This window comes from Bubalus bubalis, chromosome 4 (genome assembly GCF_019923935.1).
Source record: "Bubalus bubalis isolate 160015118507 breed Murrah chromosome 4, NDDB_SH_1, whole genome shotgun sequence".
In the NCBI taxonomy this organism is placed as follows: Eukaryota; Metazoa; Chordata; class Mammalia; order Artiodactyla; family Bovidae; genus Bubalus; species Bubalus bubalis.
The window spans coordinates 113,367,986-113,382,365 of record NC_059160.1 but is presented as its reverse complement, the minus strand read 5'-3'; the positions used below and the strand labels follow the sequence as shown (position 1 = coordinate 113,382,365).

General features: G+C 41.0%; 1 pseudogene; it reads right to left on the bottom strand.

The window, feature by feature from the left end:
- Positions 1-407: 407 nt before the first annotated feature.
- On the bottom strand, positions 408-801 carry LOC112584356 (annotated as a pseudogene).
- Between the last annotated feature and the right edge of the window lie 13,579 nt (positions 802-14,380).

Genomic DNA, 14,380 nt, shown 5'->3' with positions numbered 1-14,380 from the left:
TGGAGAATCCCAGGGACGGGGGAGCCTGGTGGGCTGCTGTCTATGGGGTCGCACAGAGTCGGACACGACTGAAGCGACTTAGCAGCAGCAGCAGCAGTTTGAAGAGAAGCAGGTTTGAGCAATCCTGACATGGACTACAAACCAGGGCAGATCCAATATTTTCTCTCCGATGGTGCCACCCGCTTATCAGTCATTCAGGAAGCACACCCGGAACAGGCGACGGATCCTCTGGGTAAAGTGAGACAACTGCAGGTAATTCTGAAAATAAGAAAAAACCCACCACAGTCCTGATTTGGTTTAAAGCAATCATGTAATCCCATTAGACCCAAGTCTTCCCCAAACGCCTTTTCCTTGACAAGCAAAGTTACTGATAATGTCTGTGGCTTCTGTCACAATGATGCATTAGGTTAGAAGCTGTGTGCTGAGTACCAGCGGGGACTCTGAAATGCATCTTCTCTCTCTTCCAGTTGTCTTTGCTCAGGTTCTGCCTTTGATGCCAACTGTGATCTCAGGCCTAAGAATGAAAGGACTGTATTGATCTTAGATTCAAAAAAACTGTCATAATCTCCATAGTATTGTTCATCATTAAACATCGAGGTGGCAGAGGGTTGCCCTGAGCAGGTTTCTTCTCTGGGGGGATGTTCTTACACACCCACTGCCTCTGCTCTTCTGCCATTGGGATGTCCACCTCTTCAGCCTCTATCTTGCGGCTTCTAGAAATCTAACCACATCCTGCTGTTTCTTCTTTATCGCCACGAAGCCCGAGGAGGAGGAGATGAACACACGGATGACCATCCTCTCGCCGGGTAGGGACTGACCTTCTGCCTTCGCGGGCTCCGGGCTGGCGGGGATGTGAAGGCAGAACTCCGCGGCCGCCACCGCTGCCCTGCAGAGCGCTCGGGTCTGGGGAGATGGCAGTGATCCAGAGCCCTCCTGCCCGCTCTGCCAAAGCCACAGTTTTTGAGGGTCAACCTCATGAGGGACATGAAGGATCCACTTTACACTGGAAGAACCTATAGTAAATGATACTACATGGACGTGGTAAATAGGAAATCAGTATGATTTTCTGTTTCTCCCCTGCAATAGAATTGCCTCTCACATTTTTCTGTATATGCCAACTACTCAGTCCTTTTAAGAATCTCTTAAATAAGGGATTGTAAGTCCTTTTTAAAATCATATTTTCTCTGCCTACATATGTATTGTTTCTTACCTTTTTTTTTAATCCAATTTTTCTTTTATTGCTTGTTTTATTTCCTACAATGATTTGGATTCCTATCCAAATTCCTTCCTGATTATTGTTAATTTAAGTTGGTATTATAAACCTAGACTTTTGGTTTCTGGGTTAGATTTTTTTTCTGGAAGAATATTTGGGTGGTTGGTGTATTTTCTGAGGCCTTCCATACCTGAGGTTGTATTTTAATTGACTTCAGACATTAATGACAACTTTGCCAAATACTGAATTCTGGCACCATTACCCTTTAATTTGTAATGATAAAGATACTCTTACATAGTGTTCTATGATTGTCACTGAAAGAAATCTGTATGCAACTTGGTTTTACTCCATTTTGAGCCATCTGTCAGTTGTACCAAGTGTGATTTTGTTGATCAGGTTTTCTTAGAACATGAAGCACATTGTGAATTTTCAGACTCAGGTCTTTCTTCCATTTATAACTTTTTATTTTTATGATGCAAAATTTACATACAGTGAAATGCAAAATTCTGTAGCTAAACATTTGGATTGTTATCAGTTTGGGCTATTATAAACTAAACTTCTATGACCATTCTTATGCAAGTTGTCTATGGACATACGTTTTTATTTCTCTGGGAAAAATATATAGGCAGTAGAGTAGGTGAATTTTTTAACCCTGTAAAAAACTGCCAAACTATTTTCTGAAATAGTTGTACCATTTTACACCCCTGTCAGAAATGTATGAGGATTCTAGTTGTCTCACATCCTCTATTTGGTATTGTCAGTATTATTTTATCCATTATGATATGTGGTATGTACCTGTTTGATTTTATTTTGCATTTCCCTAATGTTTGATGGTATTGCACAAAATTCTCTTACTTATTGCCATCTGTGTATCTCATTTGTGAGTTGTCTAAGTCTTTTGCTCAATTTTGTTGTAACAGAAGCAGAAAATATTAAGAAGAGGTGGCAAGAATACACTGAAGAACTGTACAAAAAAGATCTTCACGACCCAGATAATCACGATGGTGTGATGACTCACCTAGAGCCAAACATCCTGGAATGTGAAGTCAAGTGGGCCTTAGGAAGCATCACTACGAACAAAGCTAGTGGAGATGATGGAATTCCAATTGAGCTATTTCAAATCCTAAAAGATGATGCTGTGAAAGTGCTACACTCAATATGCCAGCACATTTGGAAAACTCAGCAGTGGCCACAGGACTGGAAAAGGTCAGTTTTCATTCCAATCCCAAAGAAAGGCAATGCCAAAGAATGCTCAAACTACCACACAATTGCACTCATCTCACACGCTAGTAAAGTAGTGCTCAAAATTCTCCATGCCAGGCTTCAGCAATACGTGAACCATGAATTTCCAGATGTTCAAGCTGGTTTTAGAAAAGGCAGAGGAACCAGAGATCAAATTGCCAACATCCGCTGGATCATGGAAAAAGCAAGAGAGTTCCAGAAAAACATCTATTTCTGCTTTAATGACTATGCCAAAGCCTTTGACTGTGTGGATCACAATAAACTGTGGAAAATTCTGAAAGAGTTGGGACTACCAGACCACCTGACCTGCCTCTTGAGAAACCTATATGCAGGTCAGGAAGCAACAGTTAGAACTGGACATGGAACAATGGACTGGTTCCAAATAGGAAAAGGAGTACATCAAGGCTGTATATTGTCACCCTGCTTATTTAACTTATATGCAGAGTACATCATGAGAAACGCTGGGCTGAAAGAAGCACAAGCTGGAATCGAGATTTCTGGGAGAAATATCAAGAACCTCAGATATGCAGATGACACTACCCTTATGGCAGAAAGTGAAGAGGAACTAAAAAGCCTCTTGATGAAAGTGAAAGAGGAGAGTGAAAAAGTTGGCTTAAAGCTCAACATTCAGAAAACAAAGATCATGGCATCTGGTCCCATCACTTCATGGGAAATAGTTGGGGAAACAGTGGAAACAGTGTCAGACTTTATTTTTTTGGGCTCCAAAATCACTGCAGATGGTGACTGAAGCTATGAAATTAAAAGATGCTTACTCCTTGGAAGGAAAGTTATGACCAACCTAGATAGCATATTCAAAAGCAGAGACATTACTTTGCCAACAAAGGTCCGTCTAGTCAAGGCTATTATTTTTCCAGTGGTCGTGTATGGATGTGAGAGTTAGACTGTGAAGAAAGCTTAGCGCTGAAGAATTGATGCTTTTGAACTGTGGTGTTGGAGAAGACTCTTGAGAGTCCCTTGGACTGCAAGGAGATCCAACCAGTCCATTCTAAAGGAGACCAGTCCTGGGTGTTCATTGGAAGGACTGATGCTGAGGCTGAAACTCCAATACTTTGGCCATCTCATGTGAAGAATTGACTCATTGGAAAAGACTTTGATGCTGGGAGGGATTGGGGGCAGGAGGAGAAGGGGATGACAGAGGATGAGATGGCTGGATGGCATCACCGGCTTGATCCTCATGGGTTTGAATGAGCTCTGGGAGCTGGTGATGGACAGGGAGGCCTGGCGTGCTGCGATTCATGGGGTCGCAAAGAGTCAAACATGGCTGAGCGACTGAACTGAACTAAACTGAACTGATTGTATCATGTGTGTTTTTATTTTGAATTGTAGGAATTTCTTATATATTCTGTATACACAAACTTTGTTATATGTTAGTTATTGTTCAGTCGCTAAGTTGTGTCTGACTCTTTGTGACCCTGTGGATGGAAGCACACCGGCCTCTTCTGTCCTCCACTGTCTTCTGAAGTTCGCTCAAATTCATGTCCATTGAGTTGGTGATACTATCTAACCACCTCATCCTCTGAGAATATCTCCCAGTCTATGTCTTGCCTCTCCAGTACTCTTGCCTGGAAAAGCCCATGGATGGAGGAACCTGGTAGGCTGCAGTCCATGGGGTCGCTAAGAGTCGGACACGACTGAGCGACTTCACTTTTCACTTTCATGCATTGGAGAAGGAAATGGCAACCCACTCCAGTGTTCTTGCCTGGAGAATCCCAGGGACGGGGGAACCTGGTGGGCTGCCGTCTATGGGGTCGCACAGAGTCGGACACGACTGAAGCGACTTAGCAGCAGCAGTATGGCTTGCCTATTCATTTACTTAACGAGGTCTTTGATGAACAATGGTTCTACATTTTGATAAGATCTAATTTTTCAATTTTTTCTTTTCTGGTTATTGCTTAAAAAAATTATATGCTTATTTCAACTATTCTTGTGAGAATATTCTGTGTTTTCTTTTAGAAGCCTTATAATTTTAACTTATAAATTTGGGCTCATAATCTATTCTGAATTAATTTTTTGTATGGTATGGCACACAAAGATCAAGATTCTTTATATGAATATCCAATTATTTATTCACATTTTTAGGAAGAGACTTTCCTTCCCCCTACTGAAGTGATTTTTTTGCCTTTGTCAGAAGTCTTTTGAACATATAGGAGTGAGTCCATTCTGTACTCCTCAGTGTGTCCCAAAACACTTTCTGTCTTTACTCCAATACAATATTATCATAAATACTCTTGCTTTATAGGAAGTCTTGTGATCAGATAGGGTTAATCCTCAATTTGGTTCTTTTTCAGCAGTTTTTTTTTTTTTTTTTTAGGGGCTTAGATTGTTCATATATGAATATTAGAAATAGTTTGTCAATTTCACAAAGTAGGTCTTTCTTATATGAGCAAAGTTTTCTGCTATTATTACTTTATTTTGTCTCTTTCTTTCTGGAATTCTGGAATTCCAATGAACCAAAGGTTTAAACACTGGAATCTCTCTCTCTCACTTATTTTCTCTCATAATTTAAATTTTTTAAGGCTTTCTTGGGAGTTCTGAGTGTATTTCTCACTTTTATCTAACAGTGACTTGATTTTCTGTTCTTAACTGCCTCCCTTTGGCTTTACTTTAGTGACTCTGCTTTCATTTTCAGTGAGTTTTTTAGTCTTAGGTTTGTCCCTCTCACTACACTATCAATTCAGTGGTCCCTTGAATCTTACTATACATGGGTTAGATATTTTCTAAAGGCTTATTTGATAGACTCACCAGGTAAAGCATCTGCCTGCAATGCAGGAGACACAGGAGACACAGGTTCAATTCCTGGGTTGGGAGGATCCCCTGGAGAGGGCATGACAACCCACTCCAGTATTCTTGCCTGGAGAATCTCATGGACAGAGGAGCCTGGTGGGCTATAGTCCATATGGTCACAAAGATTTGGACATGACTGAGCTCCTAGGCACGAAGTCTTATTCAATTCCAGTAGTAAGTTAGTAAGTCAATATACAAGGTAGCCAACTACTTCCTCAAAAGAAGGAAGATGTCTTTACTGTTTCGTTTCCTTTTTTCACCTGGCACATTGTATGCTCAAAAAATACCTGTTGAGTCAATGGCTGTGCCATTTTTCTAAGTGCTCCCTTCACTTACATGCTCTTAACATTTTCAGATCTCATGATATTTTCAGTTTTCTTTTACTCCCAGAAGGTTGCCTGTGCTTGCCAATCTTTGTAGGAGTTGAGTGGGTACTACTGGCAATTGGTGTGCTTCCTGTTCTCCCCAAATGTTTCACAGAGTTCCTTCAAACCTACACAGAAGGAAGTAGGGAAGAAATAAGCCACCAAATCAACAAAAACACCACAGACCATTCAGGTATGACCTAATCAAATCCCTTACGGTTATACAGTGGAAGTGAGAAATAGATTCAAGGGATTAGATCTGATAGACTGCATGATGAACTATGGACGGAGGTTCCTGACACTGTACAGGAGACAGGGATCAAAAGCATCCCCAAGAAAAACAAATGCAAAAATCAAAAATGGCTGTCTGAGGAGGCCTTACAAATAGCTGTGAAAAAAGAGAAGTGAAAAGCAAAGAGAAAAGGAAAGATGTACACATTTGAATGCAGAGTTTCAAAGAATAGCAAGGAGAGATAAGAAAGCCTCCCTCAGTGATCAGTGCCAAGAAATAGAGGAAAACAATAGAATGGGAAAGACTAGAGATCTCTTCAAGAAAATTAGAGATACCAAGGGAACATTTCATGCAAAGATGGGCTCAATAAAGGACAGAAATGGTATGGACCTAACAGAAGCAGAAGATATTAAGAAGAGGTGGCAAGAATACACAGAAAAACTACAAAAAAGATCTTCATGACCCAGATAATCACAACGGTGTGATCACTCACGTAGAGCCAGACATCCTGGAATGTGAAGTCAAGTGGGCCTTAGGAAGCATCACTATGAACATAGCTAGTGGAGGTGATAGAATTCCAGTTGTGCTATTTTAAATCCTGAAAGATGATGCTGTGAAAGTGCTGCACTCAATATGCCAGCACATTTGGAAAACTCAGCAGTGGCCACAGGACTGGAAAAGGTCAGTTTTCACTCCAATCCCAAAGAAAGGCAATGCCAAAGAATGCTCAAACTACCACACAATGGCACTCATCTCACACGCTAGTAAAGTAATGCTCAAAATTCTCCATGCCAGGCTTCAGCAATATGTGAACTGTAAACTTCCAGATGTTCAAGCTGGTTTTAGAAAAGACAGAGGAACCAGAGATGAAATTGCCAACATCCGTTGCATCATCAAAAAAGCAAAAGAGTTCCAGAAAAACATCTATTTCTGCTTTATTGACTATGCCAAAGCCTTTGACTGTGTGGATCACAACAAATTGTGGAAAATTCTTAAAGAGATGGGAATACCAGACCACCTGACCTGCCTCTTTAGACATCTGTATGCAGGTCAGGAAGCAACAGTTAGAACTGGACATGGAACAACAGACTGGTTCCAAATCGGGAAAGGATTTGGAACGTACGTCAAGGCTGTATATTGTCACCCTGCTTATTTAACTTCCATGCAGTGTACATCATGAGAAATGCTGGGCTGGATGAAGCACAAGCTGGAATCAAGATTGCCGGGAGAAATATCAATAACCTCAGATATGCAGATGACACCACCCTTATGGAAGAAAGTGAAGAAGAACTAAAGAGCCTCATGATGAAAGTGAAAGAGGAGAGTGAAAATGCTGGCTTAAAGCTCAACATTCAGAAAACGAAGATCATGGCATCTGGTCCCATCAGTTCATGGCAAATAGATGGGGAAACAGTGAAAACAGTGTCAGACTTTATTTTTTTGGGCTCCAAAATCACTGCAGATGGTGACTGCAGCCATGAAATTAAAAGATGCTTACTCCTTGGAAGAAAAGTTATGACCAACCTAGATAGCATATTGAAAAGCAGAGACATTACTTTGCCAACAAAGGTCCATCTAGTCAGGGCTATGGTTTTTCCAGTAGTCATGCATGGATGTGAGATTTGGACTATAAAAGAAAGCTGAATGCCGAAGAATTGATGCTTTTCAACTGTGGTGTTGGAGAAGATTTTTGAGAGTCCCTTGGACTGCAAGGAGATCCAACCAGTCCATCCTAAAGGAGATCATTCCTGGGTGTTCATTGGAAGGACTGATGTTGAACTGAAACTCCAATACTTTGGCCACCTGATGCGAAGAGCTGACCTTTTCGAAAAGACCCTGATTCTGGGAAGGATTAAAGGCAGGAGGAGAAGGGGACAACAGAGGATGAGATGGTTGGATGCATCAGGTACTCAATGGACATGAGTTTAGTAAACTCTGGGGGTTGGTGATGGACAGAGAGGCCTGGCATGCTGCAGTCCATGGGGTTGCAAAGAGTCGGACACAGCTGAGCAACTAAACTGAATTGAACTGAACTGAACTGATCAATATGAGAAAGTCTAAGAGGGAAATGGTGCTGGGGGACATCATGGCACAGGACTATGTCTCTGTGCTATATTCCAAATTAGTTGTTTCCCATATTCCATATGTCTACTTCCATACCTGCTTTGGTTCTACCTGTGTTAGGAGCAAACCATGGAGCCTTATGGTGTTGGCCGTGGGTCTAAAACAACAGACAGAAGAAATCTACCCATGGTTATATTTTTTTTGCCCTTGTCTCTGGCTGTTTTCTCTAGTTTATAAGGGTGATTGAAGTATCCTCTTATTACCCAATATATTTTAAAAAATATTTATTTATTTCTATCTATCTACTCACTTGGCTGCGTTGGGTCTTAGCTGTGGTACACGGGATTCTCATTGCTGTGTTTGGCCTTCTCTGTAGTTGTGGTGCTTAGGCTTAGTTACCCCATGGCATGTGGGAACCTACTTCCGCAACCAGGGATCAAACATGTATCTCTTGCATTGGAAGGCAGATTCTTGACCACTGGACCAACAGGAAAGTCCTTATATTACCCAATGTTTTGATTGACATGGAAGCTTTCCATCCTTTTTTTTTTATTTCTGGAATGGAGTGATGGAGATCTCTTCTAGCATATGGTGCTCAGGCAGTATTTCCATTTGAATATTCCATGGGTCACTTCAGTGGGATTCTGGAAGGAGAGCTAGATTCATGTGTTTATATAATCTTTCCCAGAAGTCACATAGACTTTAAATGCCCTAGTCTAGCACAGCAGCTTATTTTATGGTTTGAAGTAAGAAAGCAATTCTGCACTTTCTTTGGGAGCACAGGTATGCCAGAATGACTGGGAGAAGGGTTTTCTTCTGCCCCAGACCTAAAAATACCATTCACCGAATGACAGGGGCCATGTTTTTAACAAAGTATTGTCCTGAATTCACAGCGTAAATGTCCCTATTAATTTTTTTCTTCCGGAAAATATTATTTTACTTCTGAAAACACAGATATAGATGAATCAGTGACCTTTGCCACAGAAATGTGCATTTAGTGACACTTTTCTGATGTACTGGGACTGGAAATAGCATCCTTTGCTGAGTTGCTTTAGTCAAGAAAGATTGAATGTCACAACACTTGAATTCTAGAGGTTTTTCTGACTTTTTAGTTCTCTTACTGCATCTGTGCCTGAGGCAGAAGGAGCAGAAGCAACAAAATATTATACAATGACTATGTTTTGCACAGAAAGAAAATATCCCTGTACTGATTCATCCTAGAGAACAATAGATTGGTCACTGTGTAAATGTTTCTTACTGAAAAAGATCTTGTTTTTATACTGCTAGACAACTTCTCTGCCCATCAGGGGGGTTCCTGAGCGCAGATTAACTTTATTATCCATTTTCAACACGGCAAATGTAAACAATTAGGACTTAAGCTTGCAATTTAGTCACCCGACAGCTAAAAATGATTGCATATTACACCGAGACCAATACATCTATTTTATGTGGCAAATGAACGATCTTACCATGATTCATTTACCTGCTGTTTTGTGCGAACATTCTTTTGTAAAATGTTTGGGAGACAGTACTGAAGAGAAATTCCTGTTTTATCACAATATTCAGCAGCAGTGTTTCTGCTTCATATATATATAATTTCATGAAGGTAAAAGAAAGACCAGTCAATAAATATTTATTGAGCCTCTTCCTTTATGTTTAGTGCCTTGCTGGACTCAGTGGAAGGTAAAGAAATGTATAAAACACAGTACTTTCAGGAAATTTAGGAAACCTTACAGTTTGTGTAGCTTTATCTGTTCTAACACATGTTAAAAAGTTAAGTTCAAGTCTAGGTTAGAAATCTCTTTATCTAGGCCTTTAAAAAAAACTCGTAGTTTTTCTCTCTGGCCAGACTATTTTTTGAAAATGAGGAGAACTGGACATGTGTGTTTAACAAGTAAATGGAACTAATTTCATTCATGGGCTAGATTTTCTTGTTTGACTAGTGAATTGAACATGCCAGGCATGGGAGTAGATAAGCCATCCCTGCACTGAAATGCATTCTATTTTAGTGAGTGAAATAACAAGTGTACCAATAATTTCAGTATGATAAGTGGTTTAGTAGAGGTCTGTAGGCATTTTTCTATGGGTATATCACTTCACTCAGATTATCAGCAAGATTGTTCCTGAGAAGTAAGGGTAGTTTTTCTGTTACTTGTAAATTGAGACGGCTGTGATCAGGATTCCAACATTTACCACCCATTCCTGGATTTCATGGGCTCCCCAGGAGGCATTAGTGATAAAGAACCCACCTGCCAATGCAAGTTAGACTTAAGAGATGTGGGTTTGATCCCTGGGTCGAAAAGATTCCCTGTTGGAGGGCGTGGCAACCCACTCCAGTATTCTTGCCTGAAGAGTCCCATAGACAGTGGAGCCTGGCGGGCAGCAGTCCATAGGGTAGCATAGAGTTGGACACGACTGAAGCAACTTAGTGCGCACACATGGATCTCAGGCATTTGAACATACTCTAGTCTCTTTTGTCTTAGTCTCTAAAAAAGTCTTCCTGGGGTCGTCTAAGACCTTTCAGCTATTCCCCAGCAGGCTTCTGCCCGTCACAGCCAGACCTCCTCATCTCCCTGAGGGTCTTCATTTGAGCACCATTTCCTTCCACTCTCACACCATTTCATTGATTGGTTCTTGTCGAAACTGCCAAGGACCTAAGGACTTCAAAGGACAATATTCAATTCCCACCTTCCTTGACCTCTTTTTAGTTTTTGGCATGTTTTTTACCAACTTCTTCCTGATAAACCTGTTTTTCACCTGATTCCTATAACACCCTCTGACTTTCTTAGCACCTTTGGCTACTTATTTTCATTTGAAGATTTCACCTTCTCTTCCTAATCTTCAAATGCTGAAGCTCCTCATGGCTGTATCCTAGACCCCTCTTCTCTTGACTCTCTGGAGATTTTGTTTTACTTTAAAGATCATGGCTCATAATTATGAAGATTTACTCTAACTAGGGTATGTTCTAAGTGATTTAAATATATTACTAATTTACTCTTCACCACAGTCCTTTAAGGCACATACAATTATTATTCCCGTTTTACAGATCAGGAAATTGAGGCATCAAGAATTCAAGTAACGTATAAGTAAAAACAAATAAATATAAGTACACAGTAGAGTTAGGTTTTGAACCCAGACACTTTTGCTACATGTCTGTGTGCTGATAGCTGGACTTTTTACACATTGAAGTGATCTATTTCAGAGTCTGTAGCCAGCACAAGCCTGTAAGAATATAGAGTTTGGATTATTGTTTTTCTTCAATCACTAAGTTGTGTCCTACTCTCTGTGAACCCATGGACGGCAGCAGGCCAGGCTTCCCTGTTCTTCACCATCTTCTAAAGTTTTCTCAAACTCCTGTCCATTGAGTCAATGATGCCATCCAACCATCTCATCCTCTGTCGTCCCCTTCTCTTCCTGCCTTCTATCTTTCCCAGCATCAGGGTCTTTTCAAATGAGTCAGCTCATTGCATCAGGTGGCCAAAGTATTGGAGCTTTGGCATCAGTCCTTCCAATGAATACTCAGGGTTGATTTCCTTTAGGTTTGACTGATTTGATCTTGCAGTCTAAGGGATTCTCAAGAGTTTTCTCCAGCATGACAGTTTGAAAGCATCAGTTCTTTAGCACTCAGCCTTCTTTAAGGTCCAGTTCTCACATGACTACTGGAAAAACCATAGCTTTGACTATTTGGACCTTTGTTGATCCTTCCCAGCATCTGGGTCTTTTCAAATGGGTCAGTTCTTCACATCAGGTGGCCTAAGTATTGGAGTTTCAGCTTCAGCATCAGTCCTTCCAATGAACACCCAGGACTGATTTCCTTTAGGATGGACCAGTGGATCTCCTTGCAGTCCAAGGGACTCTCAAGAGTCTTCTCCAACACCACAGTTCAAAAGCATCAATTCTTCAGTGCTCTGTTTTCTTTATAGTCCAACTCTCACATCCATACATGACTACTGGAAAAACCATAGCTTTGACTAGATGGACCTTTGTTGGCAAAGTTATGTCTCTGCTTTTTAATATGCTATCTAGGTTGGTCATAACTTTCCTTCCAAGGAGGAAGCATCTTTTAATTTCATAGCTGCAGTCACCATTTGCAGTGATTTTGGAGCCCCCCAAAATAAAGTCTGACACTGTTTCCAGTTTCCCCATCTATTTCCCATGAAGTGATGGGACCAGATGCCATGATCTTAGTTTTCTGAATGTTGAGCCTTAAGCCAACTTTTTCACTCTCCTCTTTCACTTTCATCAAGAGGCTTTTTAGTTCCTCTTCACTTTCTGCCATAAGGGTGGTGTCATCTGCATATCTGAAGTTATTGATATTTCTCCCGGCAATCTTGATTCAAGCTTGTGCTTCATCCAGCCCAGCATTTCTCATGATGTACTCGGCATATAAGTTCAATAAGCAGGGTGACAATATACAGCCTTGACGTACTCCTTTTCCTATTTGGAACCAGTCTGTGTTCATGTCCGGTTCGAACTGTTGCTTCGTGACCTGCATACAGATGTCACAAGAGGCAGGTCAATTGGTCGGGTATTCCCATCTCTTTCAGAATTTTCCACAGTTTATTGTGATCCACACAGTCAAAGGCTTTGGCATAGTCAATAAAGCAGAAATAGATGTTTTTCTGGAACTCTCTTGCTTTTTCCATGATCCAGCGGATGTTGGCAATTTGATCTCTGGTTCCTCTGCCTTTTCTAAAAACAGCTTGAACATCTGGAAGTTCACAGTTCACATACTGCTGAAGCCTGGCTTGGAGAATTTTGAACGTTACTAGCGTGTGAGACGAGTGCAATTGTGTGGTAGTTTGAGCATTCTTTGGCATTGCCTTTCTTTGGGATTGGAGTGAAAACTGACCTTTTCCAGTCCTGTGGCCACTGCTGAGTTTTCCAAATGTGCTGGCATATTGAGTGCAGCACTTTCACAGCATCATCTTTTAGGATTTGAAATAGCTCAACTGGAATTCCATCATCTCCACTAGCTTTGTTTGTAGTGATGCTTCCTAAGGCCCACTTGACTTCACATTCCAGGATGTCTGGCTCTAGGTGAGTCATCACACCATCGTGATTATCTCGGTCGTGAAGATCTTTTTTTGTACAGTTCTTCTGTGTATTCTTGCCACCTCTTCTTAATATCTTCTGCTTCTGTTAGGTCCATACCATTTCTGTCCTTTATTGAGCCCATCTTTGCATGAAATGTTCCCTTGATATCTCTAATTATTTTGAAGAGGTCTCCAGTCTTTCCCATTCTATTGTTTTCCTCTATTTCTTTGCACTGATCACTGAGGAAGGTTTTCTTATCTCTCCTTGCTATTCTTTAGAACTCTGCCTTCAAATGGGTATATGTTTCCTTTTCTCCTTTGCTTTTCACTTCTCTTCTTTTCACAGCTATTTGTAAGACCTCCCCAGACAGCCATTTTGCTTTTTTGCATTTAAGTAAGATGGTAGGCACTGAGAGCGTGCATCAGAGGGCAGACAGACTGATACCACAGTCACAGACATCTAGCCAATCTGATCACACGGACCACAGGCTTGTCTAACTCAGTGAAACTAAGCCATGTCATGTGGAGCCACCCAAGATGGACAGGTCATGGTGGAGAGGTCTGACAGAATGTGGTCCACTGGAGAGGGGAATGGCAAACCACTTCAGTATTCTTGCCTTGAGAACCCCATGAACAGTATAAATAAGCAAGAAGATAGGATTCTGAAAGAGGAACTCCACAGATCGGTAGGTGCCCAATACGCTACTGGAGATCAGTGGAGAAATAACTCCAGAAAGAATGAAGGAATGGAGCCAAAGCGAAAACAATACCCAGTTGTGGATGTTACTGGTGATAGAAGCAAGGTCTGATGCTGTAAAGAGCAATATTGCATAGGAACCTGGAATGTTAGGTCCATGAATCAAGGCAAATTGGAAGTGGTCAAACAGGAAATGGCAAAAGTGAGTGTCGACATTCTAGGAATCAGTAAACTAAAATGGACTGAAATTGGTGAATTTAACTCACATGACCATTGTATCTACTATTGTGGGCAGGAATCCCTTAGAAGAAATGCAGTAGCCATCATAGTCAGCAAAAGAGTCCAAAATGCAGTACTTGGATGCAATCTTCATTTCCAAGGCAAACCATTCAATATCATGGTAATCCAAGTCTATGCCCCAACCAGTAACACTGAAGAAGCTGAAGTTAAATGGTTCTATGAAGACCTACCAGATCTTTTAGAAGTAACCCTCAAAAAAGATGTCCTTTTCATTATAGGGGACTGGAATACAAAAGTAGGAAGTCAAGAAACACCTGGAGTAACAGGCAAATTTGGCCTTGGAATACGGAATGAAGCAGGGCAAAGGCTAATAGAATTTTGCCAAGAGAATGCACCGGTCATAGAAAACACCCTCTTCCAACAACACAGGAGAAGACTCTACACATGGACATCACAAGATGGTCAACAACGAAATCAGATTGATTA